The following is a 25,262-nucleotide window of genomic DNA, read 5'->3' on the forward strand; positions in this document are numbered from 1 at the left end:
AGGACAAGTGCTGGCGAGGATGTGGAGAAAAAGGAACACTCGTGCACTGCTGGTGGGAATGCAAATTGGTGCAGCCACTATGGAAGACAGTATGGAGTTTCCTCAAAAAGTTAAAAATGGAACTCCCATTTGACCCAGTGATCCCACTTCTAGGAATATATCCCAAGAAACCAGAAACACCAATCAGAAAGGATGTATGCAACCCTATGTTTATAGCAGCACAATTTACAATAGCTAAGATTTAGAAACAACCTAAGTGCTCATCAGCAGATGAGTGGATTAGAAAACTGTGGTACATCTACACGATGGAATACTACGCCGCTGTAAAAAGAAAAAGGAACTCTTACCATTTACAACAGCATGGATGGAACTAGAGAGCATTTTGCTAAGCGAAATAAGCCAGTCAGAGAAAGATAAATATCACATGATCTCACTCATATGTAGGATATAATGATCAACATAATTTGATGAACAAGAATGGATCCAGAGACAAATGGTGGGGTGGGGGTGGGGGGTTTAGAGAGCAACCAAAGGACTTATATGCATGCATACTAGCATAACCAATGGGCACAGACACTGGGGCGGTGGGGGCTTGCCCAGGGTAGGAATGGCTTGTGTGTGTGGGGGTGGCGGAATCAGGGGAAAAATGAGACATATGTAAAACTTTAGACAAAAAAAAAAAACAACTACACTGAAGAGGAAGGCAAAGAAAAGAAAAGAAAAAAAAGAATGACAAATTTTGATTATAGAAAGAGGAGGCTAAATTCCCACATCATCCGTGAAAACCTGGCTCAAGATTTGAGGGTCTGTTCTTACCGAGGCACTAGTCGGACAGTGGAGGTGCATACAGCTGGCGGCAGATAGCTGTTTGAATCCTGGCTCTGTGAATTCACTTGCCTGTTTCTGGAAAACCCCACCACGTGAGCCCCAAGTGTCGTGAGGGAGCCCTTAGGAATGCAGAAGTCAAGTTAACTGTAGCATGGTAATGAACTTAGCAGAAACCAGCCAGGCCTGGGCTCCTCCTGTTCGTTCCATTTGAGTCTAGCAGCCCCAGTTAATGACTGGGTGACTTTGGATTTCTGTAGACAAGACTGTCACTGGTTGACATTATAAAGCCTCAAATAGGTCATTTTCTTCTTGACTCTTCTGGTCACCTTATCCTTTCTCGTCCCATCCAGTGTTTCAGCCAACGTTGAATAGTGCCGGTCGGGGGGGCTGAGAGCTGACTCAGTTAGTTGCCTGGCGCCTGGCCCACACCCCCAAGGAGCTCCCTTCCCCATGAGAAAAATCTCACACAAGCAAACAGTTTTGATGTTGACCTCCTGAAGAGGCAGAGTAACGCAGGGTATGGGGGTCAGGGATTGGAGGAGAGCAAAGTTCAGTGCAAACCCTGTTTCTGTGAATTTCTAGCTGTGTGACCTTGCACAAGTTTTTAAATCTCTCTGAGCCACGGTTTCCTCATTGGTCATCTAGGGATGATAATAGTACCTACTTTTTAGAGTTGTTGGGAAGGTTGAATAAGAGCCTGTATGTATGAACAGTGTCTGGCATATATGTGTTCAATAAGTATTTGCTTTTTAAAAAGTTCTCTATAAAGAATAAACTCAAAATGGATTAAAGACTTAAATGTAAAACTCAAAACCATAAAACTCCTAGAAGAAATCATAGGCAGTAAAATCTCGGACATTTCTCGTAGCAATATTTTTCTGACATATCTGCTGGGGAAAGGGAAACAAAAGAAAAATAAACAACTGGGACTACATCATAGCAAAGGAAACCATCAACAAAACAAAAAGACAACCTACTGAATAGGAGAAGATAATCGCCAATGATACATCCGATAAGAGGCTAATATCCAAAATTTATAAAGAACTCATACAATTTGCCTGGCCAGCATGGCTCAGTGGTTGAGTGTTGACCTATGAACCAGGTCACAGTTTGATTTCCCCTGGTTGGGGCACATGTCCAGGTTGCAGGCTCGATCCCCAGTGGGCGTGGGGGGGGGGGTGGGGGGCAGTATGCAGGAGGCAGCCATTTGATGATTTTCTCTCATCATTGATGTTTCTATCTCTTCCTCTTTGAAATCAATAAAAATATATTTTATTAAAAAAACAACAACCTCATACAGTTCATACCAAAAAACCAAACAATGCAATTAAAACGTGAGCAGAGGACCTGAATAGACACTTCTCCAAAGAGGGCTTCTAGATGGTCAATAGACATATGAAAAGATGCTCCACCTCACCAATCATCAGAGAAATGCAAATTAAAACCACAATGCGATATTACCTCACACCTGTCAGAATGGCTGTCATCAGTGAAGCAACAAACAACAAGAGTTGGCTAGGATGTGGAGAAAAGGAAGCCCTTAGTCACCATTGATGGGAATGTAGATTGGTGCAGCCACTGTGGAAAACAATGGAGGTTCCTCAAAACATTAAACATGGAACTGCCTTATGACCCAGTGATTCCACTTCTGGGTATATATTTGAAGAAACCCAAAATACTAATTTGAAAGAATAATGCATACCTATGTTCACTGCAGCATTATTTGCAATAGCCAAGATATGGAAAGTAACCCAAATGCCTATCAATGGAGGAGTGGGTAAAAAAGTGATACAAATATACAATTGAATTGCTTGACCATGAGAAAGAATGAAATCTTACCATTTGGGACAGCATGCATGGACCTAGAAGGTATTGTGCTAAGTGAAATAAGTCAGAGAAAAAGACAAATACCCTGTGATTTCACTTAAATGTGGAATCTAAAGAACAAAAACAAACAAACAAAGCAGACTCATAAACACAGAGATGGTTACCAGAGGGGGGGCGGGGGGTTGGTGAGACTGGCGAAAAAGATGAAAAGAAGTGCAATTTGGTAGTTGGAAAATAGTCATGGGGACATAAAGTATGGCAGAGGGAATATAATCAATAATCTTGTAGTAGCTATGCATGGTACCAGGTGGGTACTTGAAATATCGGGGATCACTATAAAGCATATGATGGTTTAACCACTGTGGGGTACACCCAAAACTCATACAAAATAATACTGCTTGTAAACTGTAGTTGGAAAATAAAATAAGTTATCTATAATAGAAGTTCAAACAAACCCTTTGGGAGGCCAGCAAGGTGAGCAACAAATATCTTCTGGGAAGGTCAGGAAAGGCTAACTCTGCCTGGAAGCAGAAATCTGGGAACTGCTATTTTCTGGCCGTGGGTAAATTTCCAGGGTCTGAGGGAGGTTTTATTTATCTTGTCTGGGCATCTTCATTTGCAGTGCACATTCCACCGGCCTCCTAAATCCTTCCCAGTTTGGGGAAAAGAGCAGCAAAGGGCCCTCATGAAAGCAGTTACTAAATTGTGTGACCTTGGGCAAGTCACCCACCCTGGTGGGAGATAAAATTCCTGTATCAGCCAAATGGAGATCATAATACTCGCTACCTGACACGCTTGCTGTGGGATTAGGAAAGACCTTGCCTGTGAAACAAGTAGCAGAGTGCCTGGCCCAGAGTAAGTGCCCATTCAAATGTAGCTACAGTGGGGCCTTGACTTACGAGTGTCCCGACTAACGAGTTTTTTGAGATACCAGCTGCCTCTCAGCCGATTTTTTGCATTGAGTTGACAGAGTAATTGGAGTTAAGGAGCTCCTTAACGAGCTCGGTCTCGAATTAAACTCGTAAGTCAAGGCCCCCCTGTATTACTGTTATCATGAGCTGAGTGAGACACAAGGCTGCTTTGAATAGCCGCATTTTAGAGAAGAGCACTGGGAAGGAAATTTCTGCATCTCTCGCCTACCCTGGTCGGCGCTCGCTTCAAGCAGCTTGTGTACAGATCACAGCATCTGTGTGTTCACACGCGGAGCAGATCCAGGCCTCTTGGATCTGCAGCAAGAAAAAGGGCTTTCTGCCTGACCCTCACCCTTCCCCAAGGCCGATTCTTTTTAAAATTAAAAAAAAAAAACCCCACAATATATAGAAATGCATGCGCACATGCTATTTATTTATTTTTGGCGAACGTTACATTGAGGTTCTGACCGAAACTCGGCCTGCGCACACTTGAAAAGCCTCCAGGGTCGTTGGGCAGTGAACGCAGGTCTCGGGATTTCCCCGCGGGGCTGCGGAGAGTACAGACAGGAAGCCTGGGACCCAGCGCCTGACCAGAACTTCCTCGGGGGAGGCTGGAGCCCAGCGCGGGCATCCTGCCCAGAGCGCGCCAGAGCGCACGGGCCCGCGCAGACCTGTGCTCCCGGGGGCGCCCTGGGGGAGGGTCCCTGGTCTGACCCCTGTGTCCGCACCCGGCCGGCAGCCGGAGGGGGTGGGAGGCCTCCCCCAGGGAGACGCTGACACACTGTCAGGCTGGGACCTTCTATTTCGGTCCAGCCTCTCCCCTCCCCCTGCCCTCCCCGCCCCCCCCCCCCCCCCCTCGGTGCGCCCAGGAGGGAATTCAGAAGGGACTTTCCAGAGAGCGTTTGCGGGCAGGGTGTGGAAATGGAATAAAAGCGTATGCAAATAGGCCTTCGAGTGCCTTCCTCCGCCCCGTCGAGCTAGAGCCTGTCTCCAGAAGGATGCTCTTGCTCCAGACTCTTGACTGCTCTCCTTCCCTGGACGGCACCGCGGGCGGAGTGCGGTGGTAAAACCCCAAACCCGGGCAGGGAGCCATGCCAACGGGGTGGGCTGGATGGGCAGGAGGACGTAGCAGAACGAGGAGGGGAGGACTGCTGAGGCATTGGGAAAGACAAAGTAAAATGAAATTTTAGCAGCTCGCTGTGCGCATGAGCTGGGAAAAATAATCACTGCCGGCTGATTTATGATGCACTTATCGGAGAGGCAGCAGGCTTTTGTACAGCGGATTATTGCCGAGCAAATGGCACATTAAAGATATAGTCAAGATGTTTAAGGTGTATGAGTGAGTTAGAGTTAAAGGAGGTGAGAGGCTTGCCATGGGCTATACCTATAACAGTGTCAGTGGGTTGGAGATATTTTTAGTGCCTTAGTGGAGACCTGGCTCCATTTCCAAAAGGGAAATATTTTCAATCTCTTGTTATTTTCAGGGTGGGGCAGGGTGTGGCCAGGAAGTAGTGTAGAACATATACTGATGATAAAAAAATATGCTTTAAACCCTGGAGTTGTAGGCTGTGGCCTCTATTTAGCCAGTCGTAAACATTTTGCAGTGATGGGTGTATGAAAATATTGCACAGGACATATGGTGTAATCTGGGGGCTAGGGGTTGGGGATTATGGCTGTTTATTGTGTTTCTATTCTTGATCTCATCCAATCTTGTCTTTAAATATATGAGTTTTGTTGGTTTCTTTTGAAAATACCACCCCCCCCCCCTTTTGTTTTTTTTTACAAACTGAACTTGATTTGTATATCCATTGGGCAATAGCATAGCTTTTCTTTCTTGAAGACTTAATTATTGCATTTTCTTGTCATTCGGGATATTCATGTTCTATATCCATTATTTCATTGGCCTGCTGGGGGTGGGGGTGGGGGTGGGGGTAGGAGTGGGGGTGGGGGTGGGGGGTTCCAGTGGGTTTTGCCCCAAACCATTCCAATTGCAGCTCCTGCTGGTATTTGTCCCCAGGTTGCTAACAATGGCTTTGAGAACAGAATGGGTTTCTCTTCAGGTGTTTGTTTTCAATAAAAATCTCCTTGCTGTCCTGATGCATAGCACTCCTCGGAACAGATAAACAACAGGACGTGAGCTCACAGAGGGAGAAGAAGGTAGAAACCTTGGCTTGGGGTTTGCTGGGAGGGTTTGCAGCAGCCTGGATCCTTAGCGTGGGGTAGGTGCCGAGTCTTCTCTTCAGGAGCCACCAGGCCGGGCGTGGGAGGGGGCACTTGGTCATCTTCTTCTGTCTGAATTCCCATCACCCCACTTTCTCCATGGGCCCTGCGGACACCCAGGGTTCTCTTCTCAGTGTAACCTTAGGGCTAAATCTATAGCAAATATACGTTTTCTGTGGCAGCAATTTATAGTCTTGGGTGTGGTCCCTACAAACCAGCCTTTAGGCCCTTTTTGAGTTCAAATGGTGATTTTTCCCTATAGTTGTTCTATTTTCTGGCAAAATTTTCCTTATTTTGGTCTTGGCCTCAGTCTTAATAACAACTACTAGTCTTTTTTTTTTTTTTTTTAAACAATAACTAATGAAGTCTTTATACTATGATTTATAATTTTCAAGGCATTTTCATGGGCCATTTCATGTAATTCTTCCATAAAATTTGTGAGGCTTTTAGAGACTGTAGATTTGGCACATAATGGGAGCTTATTAAAAAGTTGTTGAATGAATAAATTATACCCATTTTACTGCTAAGGAAATTGAGATTCAAAGAGGTCAAGCGACCTACCCAAGGCCGCGCTGCCCAGGTGGGACTCAAACTCAGGTCTTCTGACTTTTTCCACTCCAGACCGGCTCTGATATAGGAGGGCTTTACATGGCTTTGGTTATCCTTCTCAAGGAAAGTGTCTTTGATTCCATAAAAAGAGATACTGGGAGCATGCAACCAGGTGGCTATGCTATCAAACGGGTGGCAGAGAGCATTGCCTAGCCCTTCCTATAGATTTTTCTTAGGTTCCTTACTCTATAAGAAATGTATATTCTTAGGACATGACTATTTGGATACATTCCTTATTGGAGATAGAAACGCAAGGTCATGCTGAAAAAAAAAACACAGGCTATCCTAATTTCTTTTTTAAAATCCTCACCTGAGGATATTTTCCCATTGATTTTCAGAGTGGAAGAGAGAGGGAAAGACAGAAATATCGATGTGAGAGAAACGTATCAATTGGTTGCCTCCTGCATGTGCTCCGGACCAGGGCCCATGGTCCAGGGCCCAGGGCCGGGGAGGAGCCTGCAGCCGAGGTATGTGTCCTTGGCCAGAATTGAACCTGGGATCCTTCGGTCCTCAGGCCAATGTCTGTCCACTGAGCCAAACTGGCTAGGGCTTGAATTTTTAATATTCCTTGGAGGTTTGGCCATAAAACTACATACATCTCAAGGGAAGCTAAATACCAGAGTTTTGGGTGTGGCGCTGAAAATTTTTCTCTAGCTCTGTCTCTTGAGGTACCAGAGAGAGCCACACGGTACCACCGTTTTGACAGGGGATGGGTGGCTGGTGCGCAGGGACCAGCAGCTGCCTGGCCGGCAATAGCTGCTCCCAGCTGCTCCCATCTCTGTAGGAAATGTCACGCAGGTCAGCTCAGATATGAAAATCACAAGAAAAGAGCCCCTTGTTCTTCCGCCAAGACTAGGCTCCAGGGCTGTACCGAGGCACCAATAACAGCATTCCCTCTGCCTGCCAGAGACTTCCTCATCCTGCCACACCAGGAACAGCGGGGAGGAAGGAGGAATTCCCTCCCCAATCTAAAGCTCATTAGAGAGGGCTGCCAATGGGACTCGGCCTAAGGCCCCTTCACTTTGACTTCTGTAATCCGAGAGTCAGAGAGTCGGAGCTTTGGCTGCGAGATTTCTCCAGAGGAAAGCTGCACAAACAATTCTGATTATTTCCTTCCTGACCCGATGCTCCTTCCCTCTTCCAAATGCAATCGTCTCGCCACCAACGTGGTCTCAGACCTGCCAGTCTTTCCCTTCCTGGCTTTTGTGCCTTGTTGAGAAAGGCCTTTCCCCAGTGAAGGTTATAAAGATCGTTTCTTACATTTACTTATGAAACTTCTGTAGTTTTACTTGTTATCACATTGTTTGCAGTTAGTCCTTTCGTTCACCTGAAGTTGTATTTTTTACGTGGTGCGAGGCAGATGTTATAATTTTTTTTACTCAACAGATGCCAGTCTTTCCCTCTGCTATTTTTAAAAACAAGCTTTTAATTTCAGGCTAGTTTTAAAAATATGTTTTTATTGTGTGTGTGTGTGTTTGTTTTCTAGAGAGAGAAGAAGGGAGAGGGAGAGAGAGAAATATCGATGTGAGAGAGTAACATTGACTGGTTGCCTCTCTTATGTACCTTGACCAGGGATCTAGCCCACAACCCAGGCATGTGCCCTGATAGGGAATTGAATCGGCGACCCTTCGGTGCATGGGACGAAGGATGCTCAACCAACTGAGCCACACCGGCCAGGGCCAAGCTAGCTTTAGACTTATAGAAGAGTTGCACAGATAGTACAGAGGGACCCTGTATCCCCCTCTCAGCTGCTTTATGATTTGGAAGGATAACTTCGCATGGCCCTACATTCCCACTTATACACAGATGTCTCTCTGGAATCACACTTCTCTTCTACCCATGGATTTGCTATTGTTGCCCCACTGTCATGTGTTTAATTGATTTTATTTAGGCCTCACAGGACTTTTCAGAGGTCCCATCCTGACTTCAGACAAGTAAAACATTATTAACCTTGTTTACGGGTATTGCTGCTGCTGAGGTGACTGGCCAAGAAGGGGCACAAGTATTGCTCCAGTTCATAGGGATGGAGGTCAGCATTGGTGACCTGCCTCTCATACAGAATGCCTATTCTCTGAGCACAATCTTTGGACACAATGGCAAGGATGAGGCTCTGGAGTAGACTCTCTCTTCCCAGTTCTATTGAGCCTTTGGGACTGATTAATTCTTTGCTGTGGGACTGCCCTGTGCCGTTATAAGATGTTTAGTAGCATCCCTGGCCTCTACCCCCTAGATGCCATTAGCACTCCTGACAACTCATGACAATCAAAATGATCTGCAAACATTGCAAATACCTGCTGGGGGTCAACTCATCCTCATTGAGGAACCCCCCACCCCCAACCTGCGATCTGGAGTCAAGCTACCTGAACGTGTCCCTGGCTCCACTGTTTAGTAGCTGTGTACCTCCATTTCCTCCTGTATAAAATGCAAATAAGGGTGCCTGTCTCCTAGGATGGTCCTGTTAAAGAACAAAATTCAACTGAGTGGATTTGAAGATGTAATTGGCTTTATTAAGTGATTTGTGAATCGGGCAGCATCCCATCTAGCAACTAGACGGGTGCTCCAAGGGGTTGTACCAAATGGAAGGTCTTTGTAGGAGGAAGGGTGGGCAGGGGAATTATTAGCAAAAAAAGAGAAAGGTTTATTTTTAGTCCAGGTCATCTTCTTTTGGAGGGAAGGGAATGGCAGGGGTTTTATCTAGCAGGTTCCCTCACTAGTATGGATCAGGAAGATTCTGGACTGATTGCTTTAACATTCTACTCTAGGGAAAGGCTAAAACTGTAATTAGGTTAGTTATTAAGTCTTGTCTTGGTGAGGTGGCTTAGCAAAAGTGACTTCATTTTGGCCTGTTGTTTATTTTTATTTTATTTTTTTAAAAATATGCTTTTATTGATTTCAGAGAGAGGAAGGGAGTGGGACAGAAAGAAACATCGATAAGAGAGAATCATTGATTGGCTGCCTCCTGCACACCCACTACTGGGGCTCGAGCCTGAAACCTGGGCATGTGCCCCTACCGGGAATTGAACTGTGACCTCCTGGTTCATTGGTGGACACTAACAACCACTGAGCCACACCGGCTGCTGTCGTGTGTTTTTTTTTTTAAACAGTCCTGAAGACCAAATGAGCAAATACACATGCACGAAACACTCAGAATAGACCCTGGTAGTTCAGACCTAGCTCAATTACTTTTACTAATTGTAATAATAGCTATTACTGTTATTTAAAAAATTCTTTAATTTGATATCACTCCTAATAAACACACAGCCCTCCCATTTTTTTGCTATCTCCATGTCTTCCCCAGCATGGAACAAATGTGTGTAAATCTTAACAATATTCACCAAAGAATTACATGTTCATGAAATGGAACTCTATATCCAGGGCTCCAGAACTGTTAATTAATCAGCTCCCACGATAAGCTCATCCAGGCTGTGTGTGAATTTTATTTGCGGCTACAGAAGAGCAACTCCACCTAGTTAACAGGCCTTTAAGTGACAGTCCAGCTCCATGGAGCCACAGAAAGGCCCAGACATGATTTTCACAGCAAGACGGTAGCGGCAGGGGGAAGATGGAAACCCGGGTAAGGAGAGACTGAGCATTTGCTGGATTCATTCAGTCGACAGCTTTGGGAACGCTGTGTTCATTTGCTGTGGACACAAGCCATCATCTTGCAGTGCAGAGGGGGTAGATGGAAGACTTGTCTCCCAACAATTCATGTTACTTAGTCACCCAGAAAAATTTTCCCCCTTTTGTAGCAGCAGCTTTTGCAAAAACAGTGTTTGCTATCAAGCTTGCCCAAGAGCCTCTCTGGTGCAGATGATGATCTTTTTTTCTTTTAATTGAATTTATTGGGGGTGACATTGGTTAATAAAAGTATATAGGTTTCATGAGTGTGTGTGGGGGGAGAGATTAACCAGTGAACTTATATGCATATATGCATAACCCATGGACACAGACAATAGTGTGATGAAGGCCTGGGGAGGTGATGGGAGAGGGGTGGAGGGGTTCAATGGGGGGCAAGGGGGGGATCTGTAATACTTTCCACAATAAAGATAAAATTTTTAAGAATTATATAGGTTTCAGGTGTACAATTCTATAATATATCATCTGTATATATTATGGGTTCACCATCCTAAATCAAGTCTCCTTCCGTCACCATGTATCCCCCCTTTACTCTCTTCTACCTCCCCTCCCCCTTTCCCTCTGTTCGCAGATGATGATTTTTAATAATATTATTGCATGTCCAAAGGGCTCGCTTCCTCCACTGAAACCAGAACTTGGTTTGAAGAGGAGCGCGCAGTGCCCTGGCCTGAGCTGGAGGGGCTGGAGGCTGGGCGGGGCTCCTTGGTTTGATGGCCTTGGTGAGGCTTGGGTGGTTAATTCACTTAGCCGGTGCAGTTAGGTGGTTTCGAGCCTGGGTTCAGGTTTAAATCTCAGTTCTCTAACTTGCTGGCCCTGTGGCCTTGGGCAAGTCACTTACCTGTTCTCATCTATAAAATCATGTTGCTGATAGTAACTACTTCATAGCCTTGGTGTGAAATTTAAGTGAGATAATTCACGTAGCCCAGTGGCTGGCACCTAGTAAGTACTTAGTACATCTTAGCTATCATGATCACTGTTATAATTATTGTTTTACTTCAGTGTCCTCCATTAGGGGCATTGTGCTAGAGGTGTGGTGGGGGGAGACGTTCAGGTCAAATATGACACTTTTGTGCCTCCAAAGGGAAATTAGAGTGTTTTGACAGGTGAGCATTGAAGGCTGTGGAAGTGGGAGAAGTCAGAGAAATCTCCAGAGACTGGTAGCTTAGTGACCACAAAAGGCATGGACCCTAGACCCAAGCAGAGCCTATGCACAGAGGGAGAGACAGTCAAGGCCGTGGACATAGGGCTGTGGAGCTTAGAATTTGTTTTCCCCAAATAGGAAGCCATTACCAAGTTTGAAGTGAATGAACTGGAAGACAGAGAGGAAAGTATGACCTACCTCTGCCAAGTGAATCCAGCTGTCACAGATTTTGCAGACTTTAAGCGTATTTTGTATTAGGCTCTGACTGATTGTTGGCCGACTGGGTCCCAGAGCCCAGAGATGCTGGGTGCCCGGTGCCTGGCTGCAATCATTTGTTTGGTGAGTTGTGTTTTATTAAGTCTCTTTTCTCCTTGCAAGACCCACTCATGGTTGCAAGGGGATTTTGTTTTACAAAAAGGGCTAGTGAAGTTCAACACCAAGATAACCCTGTAGTTTCTTACTGGCAAAGACTTGTTGACCCTGTGTCTTTAATGTCGCCATGTCTACTCCAGCCTTCCTCCTAAGGCAGAGATCTAAATGAGATAATTATTTAAAAGTTAAAAGAAAAATGAAGTGCTATGTAAGGGACTTAAAAATTTTTTTTATAGCAAGCATATAAAACAATTTGGATATATTTCCTTTACACCTTCTGGGAGTAAACTGGAAGACTAGGACTAATTTAGCTTTGAAAGGATTTTAGATTTGCAAATTTCTACTAAATTAGTAATTTTCCTAAAGGCCCTGCATACTAGAAACCCACTCTTTTATTCTAACTCCATATAGCAAGAGCAAAGTGCCGCAGTAATATTTTCTTTTGGCAAAAATCAGATTTATAATAACTTTTGGGTTAGTTTTTATTTCCCCCTCAAATGGTGGGAAAAATAAAAGAGAAGGGATGAACCGCTGGAAATAGAAATGAATAGCTTCATTATCATAATGCACCAAGACCAAATCAGGTGTGCTATTGCTTTTCAAAGAATAAATTATACATTTTCCCAACAGAGTTACACAATAGTATTGTCTTGAAAGAGAATTCAGCTTTTTATTGATTTAATCAGCCTGAGTTCCCCTGGGCTCTGCACTGGGAGATGCCAATAACGGATACAGCAGCAGTGTTGATAAATGTAAATGGTCAATGGGTAAAAGGCCTTCCTATGGTTCTTTTGTTTTCACGGTTTCTGAGGACAAATCTCATGAAGTTGACACAATGGTTCATAGCACCAAGTTCGTCCTGGTAAACAGAAAGTGATTGCTTTGCCGAGTTGCTCTGTCCTGTTCTCCATTCCGGCTGAGAAATGGTTCTGCCTGTGCAGCTTGAGTTCATTTGGACCTGACTGTTTCAGCCGCACAGCAGCGAACCACTCATTGGCAATGCAGACGGAGGAACCTGAGGTTGGAGGGTCTGGGTAACCAGGTACAGGTGGGGATTAGGTGCAGGGAGCAGACCACGATGGTGGAAACGGCCCACCATTCATATCCTCGTGGCCTCTGATGTCCCCTGTCCATGCCCTGTAGTGCAGAGAACTCATAAGGACCTCATTGGAAGTGATGGTGGTCTTTAGAACCAGACATGTCACGGGGCAGAGAGTGGGAGAGTAATTGTCTGAATCAGAGAAGGAAGAGGATCTTTCAGAGGGCGAAGGAAGGAGTGATTAATTATAAGAAGAGCATAGAATTATCGCAAAATAACTACTCAGAAACATTTCTTAATCATCTGCCATGTGCAGTGCACCGCTGTTATGGGGAGCGGGTCAAGAGGTTGAAAATATAGCTGCTTTGAGAATTTCACAGTCTCACATGACTTGAACTGATGGACTCAAGACCAGATCAATTGTCACGTTGTGTGACCAGATGATGGATACTTGGGACTATTTCTTACCCTCCTCCCACCACCCCCAGCCAGAAAATTTAAAAAATGCCATGGGGATCACATCCCTTCCCTGCTCCTTCTGTTTTCTGTTAAGGTCAACTCCAAATTTCTAGCAAGGCTGATGCGAACTGGCTTGTGGCTGCCTGAGCCTCCCTCACCTCTGTGCCAGCCCTGGTCTTGTCATGGACCTTACCAGCCCCTACTTGTGTGGCCAGCCACATCCTATTTCAGAGTGTTTGAACAGAGTCCTTTCTCCCTTTTGCCTGCTCCCGACCAGACCACAGCCTATTTATCTTTCAGGCTCTCTCCTGAAATGTATCCTCTTCCTAACCACCAGTGCTTCTCAGGGTCCTGTGCTCTTTCTTTGGTGGCACTTCTCACTCTTGAGCACACTTGTTTTGTGTGATTATCAATGAGATCTCGGTCTTCTCCTGTTACTTGGTGATCCCCCTGAAGATGACGGTAAGGGCCAAGGTTGTCTTATTCCCTGCTGTGTCCCCGGCATCTATCCCAGGCCTGACTCATGCTCTGTGAATGAGGGATGGCTGGTGAATGGATGGATGAATGAATGGATGTGGAAGGAGAGATTCCACTGAGTTGATGCAGTTGTCCCTTCAAAGCATCTCCTCCTACTAGGGCACTCGGTGTGTGGTACTAAGCATTCTGTTCGTCTACCCTCACCTTCCCATAAGCTTCTAGCGGGCAGGGGTTGGATCATAATAATCTTTTCATCTCCAGAGTTGGGCACACATAGAAACTCCATACAGGTCTGTGGGATGAAGAATGAATTGTGCAAGAATGGAGGGGCTTACCTGGATTTTAAATCATGCTTGGGGATGAGGGTGAAGAAAAAGCAAATTTAAGTATTCAAAACCGCAGTTAAGAGTTGGGATGCAAAACAAGATTAGGGTTAAAAAAAATAAAGAAAAGCTGAGAACCTGAATTAGAAAAATACCCGCTAGTCACCAGATACAGCTTGACAGGATGTACTCACACTACAGATGGGAGGGCTGGGCTGCGGAGGGCGCTTGGAATTTCCCCAGCTGAACTTAGTGTCTTGAATGATGTCTGTCTTTCAATGTGCTGTTCACCTCAGGAGTGTTGTGCATTCAATAAATATTTATTAAGCACTATTCCATAAATTCCCAATGTTGGGAATGATCATTAAAGGGCACAGAAATTGGCTCTTGGTGGTGAAAAAAAAATCTTACTCTTAAAAAAAATATTTTTATTGATTTCAGAGAGGATGCAAAAGGGAGAGAGAGATAGAAACATCAATGATGAGAAGCATCAGTCAGCTGCTTCATGTACCCACTGGGGATTGAGCCTGCAACCTGGCCATGTGCCCTGACCAGAAAGCAAACAGTGACCTCTTGGTTGATGCTCGATCACTGAGTCTCACCAGCTGAGCAAAAAAATCTTACTCTTTTTGTGTAAAGCACAGATATACATCTAATACATAAACAGGTGCATATATACCTATGGTATAACATTTCGTAGTGGAGGTGATTCGGGAAATGGGCGGGCTCTTTCAGGGGATGATAATGAAAAAAAGATTGAGAACCAACCTACACTATGTCAGGCACTATTCTGGTCAATTGCCCACCCCCATGGAGCTTTCATTTCTGTGAGGCAGATGGGCAATAAATAACCACAAGTGTCAAAGAATAAGAAATTTACCAAGAAAAGCAGGGCAAGGGGACAGAATGCATGGGGTCAAGTGTGGGGATATCTGTGATTATTTTACGGAGGGGTCAGGGGATACTTGAGAAGCATCTGGAAGAAGTGAGGGGTGAGTATTGCGGGGATGGGGGACTGAGACCTCAAGGAGACCACTTGAGCAGGATGCGTGAGGGAAGGATGGTAGGAAATGAGCCTGCAGACAGGACAGGGGCCAGATTGCACAGGCCTTGTAGGCTATGTAAGGGGGTTGGGTTTTGCTCTGAGTATGATGAAAACTGTTGGGGAATGACACGATCTGATTGACTTTGGATTAGATCCCTCTGGCTGCTGTTTGGAGGATGGACTGTAGAGGTGGGAGTGGAATCAGGGGACCAGCAAGGAGGCTGGTGCTGGGGTCTAAATGGGAAGTGATGGTGGCTTGGGGGATGGTGGCTTGGGGGAGGGGGAGGTTAGGCTCCTGTGTATGGTGAAGGTGGAGCTCGCAGGACTTGCAGAGGGGATTGGATGGAGGCTGTGAAAAGAGTCACTTATGCCCAGGTTTTAGTCGGGGCCAATGGGTTCAATTGAGACCTTGAGACGAAGTTGACAGTGGGAGGAACCTGCCTTCCCAGGGACCAATCCTAGAGTGACATTTTCCTCCTACCAGCTGCTGGCCTCTGTCGTTGACACCAGGCTTAGCATACATTTATTTTATACTAGAGGCCTGGTGCACGAATTTGTGCACTGGTGGGGTCCCTTGGCCCAGCCAGTGATCGGGGCTGATTTGGGCCAGCCGGCTGGGGGGAGGGCCTGCGGGAGGTTGGCTGGCCACAGGAGGTTGGCTTTGGAAGCACACTGACCACCAAGGGGCAGCTCCTGTGTTCAGCGTCTGCCCCCTGGTGGTCAGTGCATGCCATAGTGACCAGTCCTAATGGTTGTTTAGGCTTTTATACATATAGATTGCCTTCTTTTATTACTTATTTTTCTACCGTATCTAGTCTTTAAATGCATTTAGGAAAGAAACTATTTCTTTTTTAACTTTTACAAGAGACAGGCAATGGAGCAGAATGGTCAAAATTAGTTGTATGTGCTAGGGTGAGTGTTTTATTTATTAAATTTTTTTAGGGTAAGTATTTTAACTGCTTAACTTCTCCCCTTTCGCTTCGTCTTCATCCTCTCCATTCTCCTTTTTCTCCTTCCCCTCTTCCTTTTTCTTCTCCCCCTTCTCCTCCTCCTTAATTTAAGTCATTAAAGTTTCATTGTTTGGTCAAATGGAGATGGCAGCATTATCTTCTTCCTGTGGCTCTGTGAGAGCGAAGTGAGTTTTGCATGTAAAGTGCCTCTTGTGGGTCTGACAGGCTGTTGGCACTTGGTGATCTTTATGTGTGTGGCTCCCCTTGCTCCAGGCTACACTTAGTGGATGCATCACTTCTTGTCTAGGACTTTCAGTGGAAAGACTCAGAATTTTTATGAGTTGGGACTAGGTTAGTGCTCCCTTCCCTGTGTTGAACCAGAAAGTATCCGAATTGATGATGGAAATCAGCAACAATCTGAAAAATGAATTATGATGCCCCAGCACCTGGACCAGAAATTGGGTCACCTGTCACCTTTTACTGACTGGACTAATTTGACCTTGGGCCTCAATTATAACTCAAGGTCAAGCATTAGTTCTCTTTGCTGCTTCTAATACCTGATTGGACAGAGAGGTCTCTGATGTGCAGAGAGATTATGTGACCTGCCCAGTTCTCATAGCTGGTAAGAGGCAAGCTGGGACTAGAACCCAGTCTAACTTCTAGCTTCTTGTTTTTTTTTTTTTAAATATATTTTATTGATTTTTTACAGAGAGGAAGGGAGAGAGATAGAGAGTTAGAAACATTGATGAGAGAGAAATATCGATCAGCTGCCTCCTACACATCTCCTACTAGGGATGTGCCCGCAACCAAGGTACATGCCCTTGACCAGAATCGAACCTGGGACCCTTCAGTCCGCAGGCCGATGCTCTGTCCACTGAGCCAAACTGGTTTCGGCAAGCTTCTTGTTTTTATTATCTCATCATGCTGGCATCCAGAACTTAGTTCCTTGAGGCCAGGGAATGATGTCATGTAGCAGGTGTCCATGTGCCCAGGTTAAACTTTGGGGTTCCATTACTATAGAAGGAGGAACAGACAGATGTTGGGTGAACAGTTAGCAGTGTCTACCATAGATGGCCTCTCTGAGGAAGTGACATTGAAAGTGAGAACCTAAGGATGAGTAGATGTTAAAGAGAGAGAAGAGTTTTCTGGGCCGGGGGATAGCATGTGCAAGGGCCACGAGGTGGGAAAGACCAGCTCTGATGTTTAATGATGTTTCACGAGGCACGTGCCTACCATGCACATACCTCCAGGTGCTCAGGACTAGACCTGGCGCCAGGAGGCAACTGCTCTGGGCTCACCTGGCTTTTCTCTTGTATCTTGCAGGGCTGGGCCGGGCCTGGACTGCAAGGAGGGGGGCTTTGTGCTGACTCTGGAAGGCCTCTGTGTATCCTCAGCTTTGAGAACTGAATTCCATGGGTTGTGTCAGTGTCAGACCTGTGAAGTTCAGTTCTTCAGCTGGGATAGCTCTGTCATCGTGGACCCAAGGGACACTGGAGAGAGCAGCGGAAGAACTTGGAAGACTGGAGATGGAAGGGCCAAGCCTCGGCTATGAAGGAACAGGGGAGGGTGGGTTCAGGGGAAAAGCACTCAGCCAATTTCGAGAAGACTTGAATTCTATGCTAAGCAGGGCTCCAACTAGCTAAACTGATGCTCCTGGCGAGTCATTCTTACTGTTGCTGCTGTTCCAACTAGTTTACATTTATCGAGTTGTTGCAACGAGCCAGGTACTGTACTAACTGCTTTCCACGCTGTTGCAGGAGACTCCTGGGGGCGGAGACACCCAGCACTGCCATGCAGTGATTTTTCTCCTCTTCATGGGATTAGACGGGATTCGTGGAATGTGACCAGTGTTCTTTAGTATACATTGCTGAGGTTACTGGTTCCTTTTTAAGATGTGAAACATAGGTACATCCCTGTTATGGTCCCCTCTCATCCTTTATTTGAATCTCAACTTTCTTGCCTTCTATCAATACATTTGGGCTACTTTGCCAAACAAGGCAAAAGGATTGTCACTAGCTTTTACCCCACTTTCTCCCAGGGTTGTGACGGCCCCTCCATTTGCTGGCATGGTCAGCTGTGTGCTGTGGGTCAGGCCCTTCTGTTGTCCTCTGTCACCAAGTCAGCTGGGTCTGATCCGAGCCTGGGTCTTGCTGTGACGATGACGATTTCCACCTTTATAGGGTTGGGGGCTGTGTATGTGCTCTTTGGACTTCATTAGGCTTTAGCTTGGATGGGGAACTCATCTTTGATTCTGCACTATCTCTTGGTGCCCTGAAATGCCCATCTCATTATAGTCTACAGAGTGGAAGTGTGGCCTGCCCCAGAGACCCTCCAGCATGTGGATTCTCACTCTGCCTTCTCAGTGACATGTTTATTGAGTGGGTACTATATGCCGGGCACAGTGCTCAGGGCATTTTGTGAGTGATCACAGGGAATCCCACATCAAACCTCACCTGGGAAATGAGGATGGATTGGCAAAAGGATGTCCTGTAAAACAGTGTACCTACATTCTACTGATGCAAAGCGGTGCTTGGTCCTTCTGAGAGCCCCCAGCCTGGGTGTGGGATGTGGGTGTGCTCTCTGGGCTGTGCTGATCACATCACCGCCCCCACCCGTCTCACTCTGCCCACTTCCACCCTTTGCTTACTACACCCTTAGCCAGTGACTCATTCTAGAACCAGAACACCGGTGAGACTCAACCGAGACCGGAGATTAGTGCCATTAGTCCTAGGCCACTAGGGGAAGTTCAGAGTTTACACCAGAGGCTTCAACACTCTGTGTTTGGGACCATCTCTGCTCTGAACACTGACTTAGACCCAGAACTCTGACTTACTCCAAAAGACTCGTTCTTATTGCAGGCAAACTCTTCCTGAAGCAAGCCTGATAAGTGAGATGGGGGGTGTGCACACGTGTGCACATGTGTGCGTGCACACGCATACACACACACACACATACAATAACTCTGTGGATCTGTGGGGAGTCAGCAAAAATTCACGACATAAAAATAAGCTTCATTTCCTAAGAGGATTTGTGCTAAGATTCCACTAAGTAATGCATTTTCCGAGTATTTTTGAGGTTGTATGAGCTTTATCTAAACTTATTTTATACAAGTTTAAAAAATAGAATACAAACTAGTTTGGATTATACATAAAATTTATGGAAGTATATAGGATTATGTGCATTGAAAGATGTACATCAATTTATTAATGGGGATTGTCTCCAGGGCAGTGAAAATTGAGATGCCTTTTCCTTTCTTTGTATTTTTCTCTATTGTTTGATTCTTACGCTGAGCATATTTATTTAAAACAATAAAGTTATTGAAGGATGTTGTGTATACAATTGTGATGACTCTAGACAGTGTTGGTGCCATGTGTGGGTTAGAAGCTATGTTGTGGGGATGTGTTGTGGACGAGTGGGGGAGGTTCCTGGTGTGTTCGGTGAAGGAGGTAGGCATAGTGCAACATGCAGTGGAATCTTATTTTTTAAGAGGTGTGTGTGTGTGTGTGTGTGTGTGTTGGTCCAGTGGGTAGTGGGCGGTAAGGTAGCCGGTGATTTTTTCTCTCCTTTAGTTATACTTCTCTGCCTAAATAAGAAAGAAATAAAAAAAGAACCCTCAGTATATATGCTACTTTCCAAGAATTCATCCATTGTGTAAATCAGTGGTTTTCAAAGTGTGTTTCCTGGATGAACAACATCACTAGATGTTGCTCTAACGGGAACTTGTTAGAAATGTAAACTCTCAGGCTCCTCCCACGACCTGTTGAATAAGAAACACTGGGAGCGGGGCCCAGCAATTTGTTTGAACAAGCCCTCCGGCTGACGGAGGGCACAGTAAGGTTGTGGAATTGGTGTCAGTCACGGGACTGAAGTGTGACTGATGATATGGAAGAGGCCCGCCCTCTCTTAAGTGCATGGGCAGGTATTCTACAGCACTTAACTCTGAAATGCTGATGGACAGCAGGACCACAAAACCCCAAGCCAACAACCAGTGTCCATTTCCACCACTGAGCAGTGGGTCTCCACGCTTTTAAAGTGCAAACTTTAGGTGCATAGAGTCACCTGAAGAGGTTGTTGGTTATGGCAGACTCCTGAGCATCTCCGTCACCCCTAAGGATTCCCAGCAAGGAATTCTAAGACAACACTTTGAGGCTTTTTTAGACTTTCTTTTTTACCTGTAACCCCTTCCCTCCGTTTCTTCATCTTTCCTCCTCATCCTTTCCCTTCCTGCTTTGATTGATGAGGTCTCAGAAACAGGGACCTCATCATCCTTTTGGCTTTGTGCTTGGCAGAAGACAGGTCAGATGCTCCTGGAGAGGTGCCTTGAGAGTCGTCATCGTCATCATGATGGACGTATTGCTTTGCCATCTTCAGATAACTAGGGGAAGGCCATGGCTTATCAGCTCACATTGATGGGACACGGTGGGAAGTTGGACACACTACTCAATAGTCGCTGCCTATCCATGTTCGAGGCAGCTGAGAGTCAGTGACTTACGGGACACAGTGGCTTCCTAAGTTCTCCTAGCAGTCAAACCATTGTTAGGTGGAGAGTTCTGGGGTAGGGTTCTCTGGAGAAATGGAACTAAGAAAGAGAGAGAGAAAGAGAGAGAGAGAGAGAGAGAGAGAGAGAGAGAGAGAGAGAGAGAGAGAGAGAGATGATAGGGAATTGGCTCATGTGAATACGGAGTCCCACTGGACAAGTCCCAGGATCTGCAGGTGAGTTGTCTGGGTGGAGACCCAGGAGAGCTGATGTTTCACTTTGAATCCAAAAGCAGAGGAAAAATCAGTGTCCCAGCTCAATAGTCAGGAAAGAGGTGGCCCTCTTACCAGCAGGGGTCAGCCTTTTTGCTCTATTCATGCCTTCAGTTGGGTGCATGGGGCCCACCCACATTAGGGAGGGCAATCTGCTTTATTCAACCTACTGATTTAAATGTTAAACTCATCAAAAAGCATCCTCAGAGACACTCCCAAAATACTGTTTGACCAAATATCCAGGCACCTTGTGACCTAGTCAGGCTGACATGTAAAATTAGCCTTCACAATTATTATTTTTTATTGATTTCATTTATTTATTTTTAAATATTTTTATTGATTTCAGAGAGGAAGGGAGAGAGAGTGAGAGAGTTAGAAACAGCAACGAGAATCATTGATCTCATTGATTGGCTGCCTCCTGCAGAGCCCCCACGGGGGATCAAGCCCATAACCCTGGCATGTGCCCTTGACTGGAATTGAAACTGGGACTCTTCAGTCCACAGGCTAATGCTCTGTCCACTGACCCAACCAGCTAGGGCACAATTATTATTATTATTTTTAAATATATTTTTTATTGCTAGGCTCTCTTGCCCTCTTATTTTTATAGTAGAGGCCCGGTGCATGAAATTTGTGCACTTGGGGGGGGGTCCCTCAACCCGGATTGCGAGAGGGCAAAGGCCAGGCAAAGGGACCCCACCAGTGCATGATCATGGCTGGGGAGGGATGTAGGAGATTGGCCAGCTGGGAAGGGACTGCAAGAGGGCTCCCAGGCATGTCTGGCCTGTCTCGTCTTGCTCAGTTCTGATTGGCCGGACCCCAGCAGCAAGCTAACCTACCTGAGGGGCGTCTGCCCCCTGGTGGTCAGTGCACATCATAGCGAGCGGTTGAACGACCTTAGCATATCATTAGCATATTACTCTTTGGTTGAATGGATGACCGAATGACTGGACACTTAGCATATTAGCTTTTTATTATATAGGATTTCAGAGAGGCAGTTCAGAGCTTGGGTATCTGGGTGGTAGAGAGTCTGGAAAAATGCTTTGGGGTTGTGGGTAGGGAATTGGGCATTTTACCCACTTCCTGTTTGGTCTTCACGGAACTAAGGTGCTTTGGGGAACTGTTTTTTTTTTTTTTAATTTTTATCTATGTATATAAAAGGCTAATATGCAAAGTGTCCCCTCAGGAGTTTGACTGGGAGACCGGGAGTTCGATCGCTCAGTATGATGTGCACTGAATACCAGGGAATGGCACGGAATGAAGGAAGGCCCTGGCCGGCAGCTGGGGAAGGAAGGCCCTGATTGTCCCTGATCGCTGGGCAGGCCTAGGGACCCTACCCGTGCACGAATTTCATGCACCAGGCCTCTAGTTTAAGTATAGTTGGTATACAATCTTATATTGGTTATATTGGTTTCAGGTGTACAATATAGTGATTTGACATCTGTATATGTTACAGTGTGATCACCCCACTAATTCTAGTAATCATCTTTCACCGTATGAACTTATTGCAATATTATTGACTATATTCCCCTTTCCTTCTCACTCATCCTCTCTGTTTTTGAAGGAAAGTCCTGCTCCTCTCTCCTGGGGCAGCTCTTCCAAGTAGAAGAGCTAACTGGTTATTCCTGGGAAAGCACAGACAATATCATTACAACCTTCCTATATTAGGTGTTTACAGTGCTCCAGGTGTCTTATCTATAAGGAAAGATATTATCTCCATTTTCTGGATGAGGAAACTGAAGCTCAGGGAGGCTGTGTATACTTTGCTTAAATTTCACACACTATTAAGTGTCACAGCCGGGATGTTAATGGAGGTCGTCTAATCAGAGCCCGAGTTCTTCTCACTCCAAGTTTGCACTGGGCTTTAGTTAATAAAGCACTTTAACATACATTATTATATTTGCTGACCATAGCGTTCCCCAGTGAAGTAGGTGTTGTGACCGTCATTTTAGAGATGGGAAAATGGAGTTTTCAAAAGGTTATGCAGCTTGTCCTCAGTGTCATACAGCTAGTGACGGGTGAAGCTGAGCCTCAAACCCAAAACCTGTATAATAAAAAGAGAATTTCATCTAAAAACCTCATCGGATGTGCATACACTTAGAAGGAATGAAAGAAAAAAAATCCCGTCTTAGTTTCTCCAGTGTGTCTGAAAATGGAAGAATGGACATGGAGGCCCACTCGGACTTACTCTCCTGCCGGTGTCTTTGATAAGCCAGAGTGAGCCCTTATGTACAACCAAGGCCACCCTCTGGGGCACAGTCATACTATTAATAAAAAAATTTGGGTAATTTTACATTTTTTCCTCATTTATATGTTTCTGCATTTTTAAAATCCTTTGCAGTAAACCCATATTACTTATCTAAGAAAATAAGTTTGTAAAACAAGAACATACATTTGTTGTCCAGAGATAGATGCATCTGGCCAGTCTTAGTAGCATCACAAGACCCAGAGCAAAAATACATATGGTTTCTTAAAAGCTACCAATATTGCAATTTTAATGTATTTCAAGTCAGACTCTGCACCAGAGGGTGGTCTTTTATACAGATTTTGGGTTTGAGGCTTAGCTCTACCAGTCATTAGCTGTATGACACAAGAGACAGACAAGCTGCGTAAACGTTATTCTCCAAGTTCCCTCCCTGCGGGGCCTCCAACAGCTGGCTTCATCCAGAGGTTTCAGCTCAAGTAAGGTAGCCCTCTCCTCAGTTCTGTCTCCCCAATTCCTGTACGCCACTCCCTCAGCCCTGGCCGGTGTTCTCAGTGGTTAGAGCATCAGTGGTTAGTGGCAACCAATTGATGTGTCTCACTCACGTCAATATTTCTCTCTCTCTCTCTCTCTCTCTCTCTCTCTCTCTCTCTCTCTCTCTCTCTCTCTCTCTCTCCCCTAACCCCATCCAATCTCTCAGAACCCTTTACTCCCCTCAGCAGAATCCCACTCATGAATCATTGTGTTTTAATGACCACTACCAGCTGCAGACACAGCTGGGAAATGTTTCCAACCTCTGCAGTGTTAGTTGACTAGAAGAGAGGGATTTGGGAATGACTGTTGCGTCAGCCAACCGATACTTGCCAAGGTCAAGTGCTGGTCTGAATTTGACCCAGCCAGCCTGTTTCACACGGGGGCTAATACCCATCAGCTGGGAATTGCTGTTTCTCACATCTCTGGCTGAGACGAGAAGTGGCCTGGAGCCTGTCACACCTCATCTCTCATGGAATATAACACCATCTAACACATGCTAACATTTTTCATCAATATTAGTGTCACCGCAAAGTGCTATTGAAATAGAAGTGGTTTCATACATTATTTATCTGCAATGTGTCCACCGGGCCATTCTTCTGCTGGAGAGCACTTCCTTGGCATTTATAAACTGAGTGACAAATCTGCAGCTCCCTGGCTCCGTACCCTTAGGCCAGTGGTCGGCAAACTCATTAGTCAACAGAGCCAAATATCAACAGTACAACGATTGAAATTTCTTTTGAGAGCCAAATTTTTTAAACTTAAACTATATAGGTAGGTACATTGTTATTAACTTAATTAGGGTACTCCTAAGGCTTAGGAAGAGCCACACTCAAGGGACCAAAGAGCCGCATGTGGCTCGCAAGCCGCAGTTTGCAGACCACGGCCTTAGGCTGTGGCAGAGGGAGGGGAGGGTCGTCGAGCTGTTTGGGCTGAAACAAGTTGCTATATCTCAGCGGTTCTCAACCTGTGGGTCCCAACCTGTGGGTCGCGACCCCTTTGGGGGTCGAACGACCCTTTCACAGGGGTCGCCTAAGATCATCGGAAAACACATATATAATTATATATTGTTTTTGTGATTAATCACTATGCTTTAATTATGTTCAATTTGTAATAATGAAAATACATCCTGCATATCAGATATTTACATTACGATTCATAACAGTAGCAAAATTACAGTTATGAAGTAGCAACGAAAATAAGTTTATGGTTGGGGGTCACCACAACATGAGGAACTGTATTAAAGGGTCGCGGCATTAGGAAGGTTGGGAACCACTGCTGTATCTCCTCTTGGCCCTGAGCACATTCATTACATTCCTGGTTGCAGGTGAGCGGGGCTAGAAGCTGAGCAGTGGACATTCTGAAAATGATGGCTGTACCCCACTTCATGAAAATCTTCCATTAAGTAGGAGGGGCCCCAAATGATCCATCATTTATTAGCACCTTTCAATTGTGGTTACCTCCAGAGAAGAACTCTAACGTATCAATTCATAGGAGTATTTTGTTCAGGGCTGGGACTAGGGTGGGGTGAGGGGGAGACCTCGGATCCAAAATGCGAGGAGTTGTTCAATCTCATGGTTGTGAAGCTCTTGCATGGTTCTGTTTTTTATTAAACAATTTTTTAACACCATTTATTTATTTTTTAAAGTTTCCAGACATATATATTTTATTTAAAAAATTTTTAATTGAATTTATTGGGGTGACATTGGTTAAATTATATAGGTTTCAGGTGCACAAGTCTATAATACATCATCTGCATAGTGTATTGTGTGTTCGCCACCCAGGTCCTGGTTTTGTTTTGGAATATTTAAAAATTGGGATAAGTCAACGATTTTTTTCTAGTCACTATTCTAGTCACTGGGGATACAGTAATGAATAAAATAGTCAGTTCTGTTCTCATGATACTGACATTGTAGTAAAGGGGAGATTTCATATAAAAATCTAG

At 45.2% G+C, this 25,262-nt stretch overlaps 1 long non-coding RNA gene across 1 annotated transcript in view; it reads left to right on the forward strand.

Moving 5' to 3' along the window:
* The first annotated feature begins 4,534 nt into the window (after window positions 1-4,534).
* LOC132235929 (uncharacterized) overlaps window positions 4,535-25,262 on the forward strand; it is a 98,105-nt gene continuing 77,377 nt past the window's right edge. The window contains exon 1 of the long non-coding RNA XR_009453126.1: window positions 4,535-4,629. This is a non-coding gene — a long non-coding RNA (uncharacterized LOC132235929). The remainder of the gene's footprint in view (window positions 4,630-25,262) is intronic.

The sequence above is a fragment of the Myotis daubentonii genome, chromosome 5 (genome assembly GCF_963259705.1).
Source record: "Myotis daubentonii chromosome 5, mMyoDau2.1, whole genome shotgun sequence".
Lineage (NCBI taxonomy): Eukaryota > Metazoa > Chordata > Mammalia > Chiroptera > Vespertilionidae > Myotis > Myotis daubentonii.